Raw genomic sequence first — 10000 nt, forward strand, 5'->3', positions numbered from 1 at the left:
ACTTCGCCGGTTATCTGTAGAGGTGACTAAGGACCCGGCGCCTCGACATACTAACTTCACACTCACACCTCAGAAGTTACCTGGCTTTCCTTACACCTTTGTTCGGACGGCAGGTCTCTCTCTCTCTCTCTCTCTCTCTCTCTCTCTCTCTCTCTCTCTCTCTCTCTCTCTCTCTCTCTCTCTCTCTCTCTCTCTCTCTCTCTCTCTCTCTCTCTCTCTCTCTCTCTCTCTCTCTCTCTCTCTCTCTCTCTCTCTCTCAAGTGAAGGATAGTAAAAAGAGAAGAGTGTGTGTGAGAGAGAGAGAAGTACCAGAGTGTTAAAAGGGGGACGAGATGAGTGTTTTGTTTGTCTCTCTCTCTCTCTCTCTCTCTCTCTCTCTCTCTCTCTCTCTCTCTCTCTCTCTCTCTCTCTCTCTCTCTCTCTCTCTCTCTCTCTCTCTCTCTCTCTCTCTCTCTCTCTCTCACTGTTATCTCCACCTCTCTTTTTTTTCTTTGTTGTTTTCTTGTATTTTACTTTCAATTTTGCCTATCATATTCACCATTCTTGTCTATATATTTTTTTTAGACAAGTCCTTCTGATATATTTTTTTGTCTTTTTTCCTCCTTTCACTTTCATTTCCCGGCAGTCGTTTTCAGTCTTATCTTAATCCGTCTCTTTTTGTTTGTTCTTTTTTTTATATGCGTCCATGTTTATCTCTTATCTGTGCTGTTCTCTCTCTCTCTCTCTCTCTCTCTCTCTCTCTCTCTCTCTCTCTCTCTCTCTCTCTCTCTCTCTCTCTCTCTCTCTCTCTCTCTCTCTCTCTCTCTCTCTCTCTCTCTCTCTCTCTCTCTCTCTCTCTCTCTCTCTCTCTCTCTCTCTCTCTCTCTCTCTCTCTCTCTGTCCACGATCCGTCTATTGACCCGTCGTCGTCGTTCTCTTTTATCTGTATCTCTGTTTTTCTGTTGTTCTTTTTTTCTTTTTTCCTATGTTCGTTCGTTCGTGTATTTGTTTTAGTCTCCCTTGGTTGATACGGTGCCTCTCGGAGTGTCCACGTCTGTTTCTTGTTTTCCTTTTCGTTGCTGTTCTTTGTTGCTTTTGTAGTTTTTGTTACTGTCAGTGTTCTGTCCTTGTATGTGTATATGTATCGTTTCCTTGCTTCCCTAGTCACTCCTATGCTTTTTTTTTTCATCTATTTCCTACATTTTTTATCCTTGTCTGCTACTTGTCTCTGGTTTGCTTGTTTTCATCTTCTTTTTACTGTTTTCATCACGTCCGGCTGTCACTGAATCCTTTCCTCTGTCCCTAAGTCATGTTTTCTGTCACGTTCCTCCTTAATTTCACACAACCGTTTATCTTTCCTCTTTCTGTACATTTATTCTTTATTAACTCTTCCTTCCTTTTCCTCCTCTCTTTGTTTCCCCCTCCTCCCTCACCTACTCTCTCTCTGTACCCCTTCCTCCTGTTCTCCTACCTTTCCTCCTTCCCCCCACGATTTTAATCTCCGCCTATTTTCGTTCTTTTCCCATCCCCTCCAACTCCCATCTTCCCTTCCACCCATCCCTACCTCGAAATCCCCTCTTCCCTTCCATTCAGCCCTCGACCCCCATCTCCCCTCAACCCCTCCCCCCATCTCCCCTCTTCCCTCCCCCAACCCTCCCTTCCAAGCACCCTCCCATTCCTCGGGCCTTCTGCAGCAGCAATACAACACGCCGGAGTAATATGGACCCGCCGGTATCAAAGGAGAGACTCGCCCAAAGAAAATCTAGGCGCGCATGTAATATTTTGCTCTCCACGGGACGAGAAGGCAAGGCATATTAAATTTCGATGCTTTCGTCCGGAATACTGAATGTTAGGCGGCAATATGAAGGGACAAGGGGAGGAGGAGGGGGAGGAAAGGTTGGAGGAGGGTGTAACAGGTAAAGGGACGTTGAAGGAGGGAGTGAAAAGAAAACATAGGAAGAAACGAGGGTAAGAAAATGGTGATTGGAGGACTTAGTAGTTTTAATCAAGGGAACAGCTGACGGTAGGTGCGTTTTTTCTTCTTCTTTTTCATGTTTTTTTTTTTTGGATACGTGGAAGGGTTGATGGGTGGATGTGTAAGGGTGAAGGGATGGGGGCTGATTGTGGTGGGTGAATGGGTTATATTTTGCTGGTTGTTTGGCTGTATATGTGTAAACGGTGGGTGGTTGTTGTCATGGGTCCTGGTAATGGGTTGGATATTGGTTGTTATTGTGTTTTTTTTTAAGTAATTATCTGAGTTTCCTTAATTACTTCATCACTATAGTTTATCATCATGTTAATTCGTGTAGTTATTCTTTCCTTATTTTTCCATCTTGTTTACTTCTCCTTTTACTTGCTTTCTTTTCATTTTGTTTCATATTTTTATTTTTATTTTCCTTTTTCTTTAATTTTTCCTTTCTTTTTATTTTCTTCTTCCTCGTCCTCCTCCTCCTCCTCCTCCTCCTGTCTAAATTCACTAAATACCCAACAAATAACTTGCACACACACACTCAAGAGAAAGGAAACTCCCGCCCGCTGTTCCCCCACGTCCCCCTTCCCCCATCACGGCCCCTCCTGCCCAATCCCTTCCACGTTCCCCCTCCCCACCACCCCTTGTCCCTGCACCGCCTCCTTCCCCCCTTCTCCTCCCTCCCCCAGTCTCCTTTAGTTCATTCTCTCGTTTATTTTCCTTCTTAACTTTGCAGTTGAGACTCGGCCACCTCCTTTCTTTTATCCTCCACTGCCGAAAAGTTCCCGACAGTACGTATCCAACACCCTTTTTTCCTCCTCCTCCTCCTCCTCCTCCTCCTCCTCCTCCTCCTCCTCCTCCAGGTCCTTATCCGCCTCCTTGCAACGTCCTCAGCTCTTTCAGAAGGAAGTATCGAGACATTGATTTTTTTATATATTTTTTTTTATAATTGATATAAAGTTTTCCCTTCCATCACTTTCTTTTTGCTGCTTCTGGGATCGTAATGGGTGTTTTTTTTTCATTGTTTTCTCTTCTCTTTTTCTTCTTTTCTTTCTTTTCTTATTTCGTTGTTTTCTGTCTACAACTCTTCTTTTTCTCCTGTTTTTTTTTTCTATCCTAACTTTTATGATTTTTTCTTTCATTTCTCTCAATATTCCTTCATTATTCTCTTGCACGTCACCTGTTGCCCACCTTCCCCTCACCCTCATTTTTCTCCCCTCCCTTCTTCCGTGTACATCTTACCTTGTTTTCCTTACCCTCCTTTCACCTCCCTTCTCCCTTGCACCCCTCACTTTCCCTTTACTCTCTTCTCATACCCCCTCCTTTGCACCTCTCTTCCCTTCACCCTCTTTACACCCCTCCCCTCATATCCCACTACCCTAACAACTCTTACCTCGCCCCCTCTTCTTTCTCCTTTCACCTCCCTCTCTTCCCCTCGCCCCTCTCCCCTCTCTCCCCCTCGCCCCTCTCCCCTCTCTCTCCCTCGCCCCTTTCCACTCTCCCCCCCTCGCCCCTCTCCCCTTCATGGCACAACAGAGCTCGGTGCGGATTGGCTGGAAATAACAGAGGCTTGTGGGAATGGAGATTGGCTAATAAATAGTTTGTAATCTCTCTGGCAGGCTCGTAAGGCGTTCCGGATGGCCGCTTCCTCTCGTGTTTATTGGCGGTGACCAGTTATAGAGAGGCGTGCAGGCGGGATGGGTGTGCTGACCGGTTATTTTGGCAGTTATTATTGATTTTTAAGAGTGTTTATTTTTTTTTATGGGGGGGGAGGGGGTTGACTCATTTTTGCGTCTTTTCACTATCTTTGGGTGTATATTTTTTTTTTGTCATTATTTTTTAGGATATTTTATAGGGACTCAGTTTTATGCCTTATTCTTTTTTTTAGCTCTTTTTTTATTTATGTTATAATTGTTGCTTTTGGAAGATATTTATTTTTTATTTTTTTAAGGGAAGGACTCTGTTGTATGTTTTACTCTTTTTGTGTCTGTGTGTTGGTTTTGTTCTTGATTTGTTATTGTTATTATTTTTAAAGGTTTCGTGCATCTATTTTTTTAGGGGGACAGTTTCATGTGTCACTATTCTTTTGTTTTGAATTTTTTTCGTGTTTCTTTTATCATTTTTTTATGAGATATTGTTCTTTTTTTGTGGGTAGGGGGAGGCTCAGTCCTGCACCTTATCTATTTTTATGTTTGTTTGTATTCTTCTTTTCATTTTTGCTTTGTTTTATCGCCAGTGACCAGGTGTGTGTGCATGTACAGAGGGACAGGTATTTTTTTTGTTGTTGTTTTCAGTTTTTCTTTCTGTTACGCGTTCGTCTACCCCTTCCTTCCTCACTTCACACCCGGCTTTTAAAAATTTTACCTCTGTTTTTTTTCCCGTTTCTTTTCTTCCATTTTTTTTCTTCTACTGAGGAGAGAGAGAGACGAAGGAAAGAAGGAAGGAAGGAACCGGGAAAAGAAAATCTGGAAGGAAAGGGAAAGGGAGAGTTTAGACAAATATTTTAGAGAAGGAGGAAGTGGAGAAGGAAAGGGATGAAGGGAAAGAAAAGAGGGATGGAGAGATAGAGGAAAAGAAACGAGGAGATAAAGGTGTACAGAAAAATGGGGCATAACACACACACACACACACACACACACACACACACACACACACACACACACACACACACACACACACACACACACACACACACACACACACACACACACACACACACACACACACACACATACAAACACCACACACTCACACAAATTTTTTCCCTCCATTTCATTATTTTTTTCCATTCCTGCCAACACATTCTGCCCTCCACTCGTTCATTCTTTTTATATATATTTCCTTCTTCGCACTTTTGTTTTATGTATAACGAACGTCAGCTGTCCACTCTGCTACGCTTCCACTCCTAAAAAAAAATAACTTACGTACACATACATATAAAAATACTCACCGTGTTTTAACCTTTGCGTAGTACCTTTATATTTTGTGCGTGTATGTGTGTGTGTGTGTGTGTGTGTGTGTGTGTGTGTGTGTGTGTGTGTGTGTGTGTGTGTTATGGGCGCCAGCTTTCCTCTTTAATGTAAATGGTCGGCTCGCTGACAGCCCGCCGCCGCTCCCCGTCACACTCTATATATGCAGTTGGTGACAGTGTCGTGATCCTTTCATTGCGATTGCTCGTGTTGGTTACAGTGGTTGTTGGCTAGGTTCGGGTGGCGTATGGTGAGGTATTGAGGGAGAAAATGACGCCATAACTATGATTTTGTTTCTGTTTCGATTCGATTTTGTTTTGTAATAGTTTAGAGTTGTGTTGCGATGGTTTGTTAGTGTGGTATCGAGATGGAGTGAATGGGAAAGGACCCATCAGCTATATTTTTTTGTTACTGTTAATCTACCTTCGAGTTTCAGTGGTTTATTAGTATGGTAAGGCGATAAATTGAATGGGAAATGTGATATGGCGAAGGAGGGAATAAGAAAAAGGACACTAGAGGAATGATTTTCTTCCTATTACCTTAGCTTCGAGTTTCAACGAGTTATTTGTTTTGTATGGCGATGAAGTGAGGGAAATACAACACAATAGCCATGACTTTGTTTCTAATACTTCAGGCTCACGTCACATTGGTTCACTCCCTTCGTTAAGTGGTTTGCATTTCACATCTATTACTCCAAGCTCGCGTTGCAGTGCTTTGTTGAAGGGTTATGGTGATACAGTAAAGGGAAGAATGACGCGGCAATGGTTCCACGGCCAAAGGGATCAAGAGTGAGGGTCAGGGCATTGCATCGTGTTTTGTGGCATCCAATCGCTTATTTGCTTTGGCTTTTTGGTCTTATTTGCTTTTATTTATTACTTGTTTCTGTTGTATGTCCTCTTGTTTGTATTAACTCTCCTGTCATCATGTTTTTGGAGTATTTCATTTTTCAGGTTTTAACATTTATTCGGTTTTATAACTTTTTACTCTGTACATGTATTTGTCGTGTACTGTTGAGAATCATGATAGTGGTTATTGACTTATGCATTTGTTATTGTTTGTGTGTTCGTTCTGTCATAGTTTCCCTCTTTGTATTAATTTCCAGGTGTATATTTGACTTTTTACATCTCTTGTTTTATTGTAATGTTGCAAATAAGTCTTTTTGTTGTTATTGGCTCCATATCTATCATTTATTATTACATTTGTTAACGCTTTCATCAACAGTTTTCATCGCGTCACTGTCCTGTAGTTTAATATCCATGAGAAAATAATAACATGCAAATAATGCTTGTTGTTATAAATTGCCACTTCATATGTTATTCATTTTTACCCTTTTTTACCCTTCTATCAATATTTTTCTAGTTTTTTTTTTATGTAATACGTCAAATAATCCTGCTAGTCACATTTGGCTCTCTAGTTGCCATTTATTATTATTATTATTTTCACTTTTATCGGTACTTATCAACGTGTCGTACTTTTATCAACATTTTTCGTCGTGTCCGGATCCTCTAGTTAATATCCAGCCTTCCAATTGCACGCGTTCGTTGTTTTGTTCCTGTGATCAAGTTTGGGCGGCCGTCCTGGCGCGGCGGACAAATAACGTGATAACGGGCCCCGAACAGCCTGCCATTTGTTGCTGTGCCGCGCGATGGATGGCCACGTGCGCGTTAGTTAGTCGGCGGCCCCGTGCTGGCGTGGTTAGTGTGGATTAATGGCAACCACATGCAAATCCTTGTCAACTCAGAATTCATATCCCCTCCACTACACTCTCATTCCGCTCCTCCCCACCCACGCGCGGGGGCACACACACACACACACACACACACACACACACACACACACACACACACACACACGTGTTCCTTTGATAAATGTTTATCTGTAACTGCTTCTATTCCTTTGTAAATGAATCAGGTAGAGAACTGAATAGACTTTACCAGCTCTGAATAAGTGAACACACACACACACACACACACACACACACACACACACACACACACACACACACACACACACACACACACACACACACACACACACACATTTCCACACATACATTCCACCCCACACACATGCACACACACACACACACACACACACACACACACACACACACACACACACACACACACCAATGAACTAACAGCATAGCAATAATAAATAAATTTAAGCTATAAGAACAAGAAAGCATATAACAATAATAGTATAAACATATAAGAAAAGTAATCAACCAAGGAAATAAACATAGTCATTCACATTTTAGAACATCAAAACAACTAAGAAAACATACACAGACACATGACTCAGGTAAACATCACATATACAAAGAACACAAAACAAAACTACACAACACAAATTTCACACCTATCCTGCCGTACCCCTTCCTACCCCCTTCCCCCCACCTACCATCTTCCTCCTCCGTCAGGTGAGTGAGGTGAGGACGTGTATCGACCCCTATGCAAGGTAACTGAAGGTGTATTGTTTTTTGTATGGGGCGCGCCTCAAGGCCACCGGGAGCGCCCACACCCTCGCCCGGGGCCCTCCACGTCGCCTCATTCTCCCTCGTATCACCTTACTCTCCTGAAGGGCCGCGGCGGGATGGTTTTTTTTTTTTTTTTTTGTCTCCTCGACGCCTCGATTGCCAGAGAGGAAGAAGCGTAAGCGAGGGAAGGTCGTGGCGCTCAGAGGAGAGGTGTGTGTGTGTGTGTGTGTGTGTGTGTGTGTGTGTGAACCGGGTGCCTGCTGACTGGTTTATTGACGTGGGTTTGACGGGGTTTGGGGGGGCTGTGTTGGGGTTTGAGGTGGGGGAGGGGGGGGGGAGTTGTTGCATGTCCGTCTGTCTCTCTGTCTGTCTGTCTGTCTTCATGTCTGTCTAATTCCATGTCTGCTCATCTCTCTGACTTTCTTTATTTCTTATTTCCCTTCATTTCCTCCTCTTTTTTTCCTTTCTTCCTTTTTTTCCCATACATCCATGCTTCTTTCACTAACTTCGTCCTTCTTTCCATTTACCTATCCTTCATTCTTTCATTGCTTTCTTCTCCATTCTATGCATTCATGTCTTTCTATATTTCCTTCCTTTCTTTCCTCTTCTTTTCTAGTCAACTTCACCCAATTTCTCTCACCCCCTTTCATTCCTCTCCCCCTTCCAACCTTTCTCCTTTCCTTTCTCACTCTTTACATATTTGAGGAGACAAGTACCTATGTGTTTGTCTCTTCACGTCTGTTTCGTTAAAAGTCGCCGGGAGGTATTTCATGATTCACCTAGCTCTCCTTCACTTATATCTTAACACCCTCTAAATCCCTTCTGAGCGGATCTCTTAAAAAATGCATCCCCTCAACCTTTTCTCGCTCCTAGAAACATTCCACCTCGTAAATATTTTCTCTTCTACTCTAGCTCCACCTTTTCGTTTCTCTCTCTCTCGGTCTACAAGTGTTTGCTCTGTCTGTCTGTCTGCCTGTCTGTCTGTTCCTGTGATTATGTAACGCCCGTAATCTCAGACGCTCTCGGCTCTCATATGTTTCCTAAAGCCACAAGGGAGGTTTGCCGGGTTCTCATGACGGTTTATTCTCACATTCATGGTGCAGATTGACCCCTCTTTCGGCCACCTCTCTGGATTCTTTTCAGGAGCAGCGAGTAGCGGGCTTTTTTTTATCATTGTTTCCCTTTTTTGTGCCCTTAAGCTGTCTCCTTTGTTGTAAAAAAAAGCCTTATCGAACTACCACTATAGGCTCATCAACGAATATTCCAAAAGGTTTAAATTAGATTAGTCGGTTTCTCATAAGTGTTTCTTCATCGTCATAGTGCAGAAGCCTTGTCAAACTACCTCCAGGCTCATTAACTACCCATGGAAATACTACTAACACAACAACCTCTATGAAAGCCTGATGTGGGTGGGTGTGAGCCCCGAAGTGTTTGAGAATGTGGGTCTAATTCTTCCTCCAAGTTCAGGTGTTTATACTATTGCTCTGTCATTGTGTCCGCGCAGGTGTCTCTGGTTGTTGAACTCTCTTGGTGTGAGAAGAATACAAAAGTTATGCCGGAGCGGAGGGAGTAGATGGCGTGGGGACCTTTTAAAAACTATTTCCCTTTAGATTATTTTCAGTCGTACTCCAATCTCTTCTTTCTTTCCCAACGCGCCTGTTCCGCCACGCCCATGCCCAGATTTTTTTTTCTCTCTCTCTCTCTCTCTCTCTCTCTCTCTCTCTCTCTCTCTCTCTCTCTCTCTCTCTCTCTCTCTCTCTCTCTCTCTCTCTCTCTCTCTCTCTCTCTCTCTCTCTCTCTCTCTCTCTCTCTCTCTCTCTCTCTCTCTCTCTCTCTCTCTCTCTCTCTCTCTCTCTCTCTCTCTCTCTCTCTCTCTCTCTCTCTCTCATGTTGTATTTTTCCCCCGAACTCTCTTGGTGTGAGAAGAATACAAAAGTTATGCTGGAGCGGAGGGAGTAGATAGCGTGGGGACCTTGCCATTGGTCCTTGGGAGGTGGGGAAAGGGTGTAGGGAGGAAGGGAGGGAGGCAGGTGGACGAGTGAGTTCGGCGAGGGGATAGGAAGGAAGGAAGAAGGTGGATTCGTAGGGAGGGAAAGGAAGGAAGGAAGGAAGGAAGCGAGGGCACTGGGTTAGAGGAGAGGGTAGGAAGAAAGGCAGGAAGGAAGGGAGGAAGGAAGGAAGGAGAGGGGTAGAAGATACAAAGGTTAAAGGAGAGAGGTAACATAAATGGAGAATCACAACAGGAGAAAAGAGAGATGTTGATCTTTTTCAGAGATACGTGATACAGTATATTCTGAGTAGTAGTAGTAGAAGTAGTAGTAGTAGTAGTAATGATGATAATAGCCGTTGCAAAACAGTACCAATAATTATAATCAACCAGCTCACTGACCCTTCCAACCAACAAACTCATCATTCTTTTCTTATATTATGTTGTAGTGAGGATGAATTTAAGACCCCTCACCAGCCCCCAGACCCCTTCACCTCGCACCTCCTACCATACCTCTACCATAGAAGACCCCCGTCACCAGGCATTCCTCTCTTAGTAACATGGTCCGAGGCTCCTATTGGTGCAGAGGCGGCGGTGATGATACGAGTAGAGGGAAG

General features: G+C 43.4%; 1 protein-coding gene across 1 annotated transcript in view; it reads left to right on the forward strand.

The window, feature by feature from the left end:
• LOC126998253 (agrin-like) overlaps positions 1–10000 on the forward strand; it is a 102864-nt gene that overhangs the window by 66980 nt on the left and 25884 nt on the right. The gene's annotated exons all lie outside the window — the stretch shown is intronic.

This window comes from Eriocheir sinensis, chromosome 2, assembly GCF_024679095.1.
Source record: "Eriocheir sinensis breed Jianghai 21 chromosome 2, ASM2467909v1, whole genome shotgun sequence".
NCBI lineage: Eukaryota > Metazoa > Arthropoda > Malacostraca > Decapoda > Varunidae > Eriocheir > Eriocheir sinensis.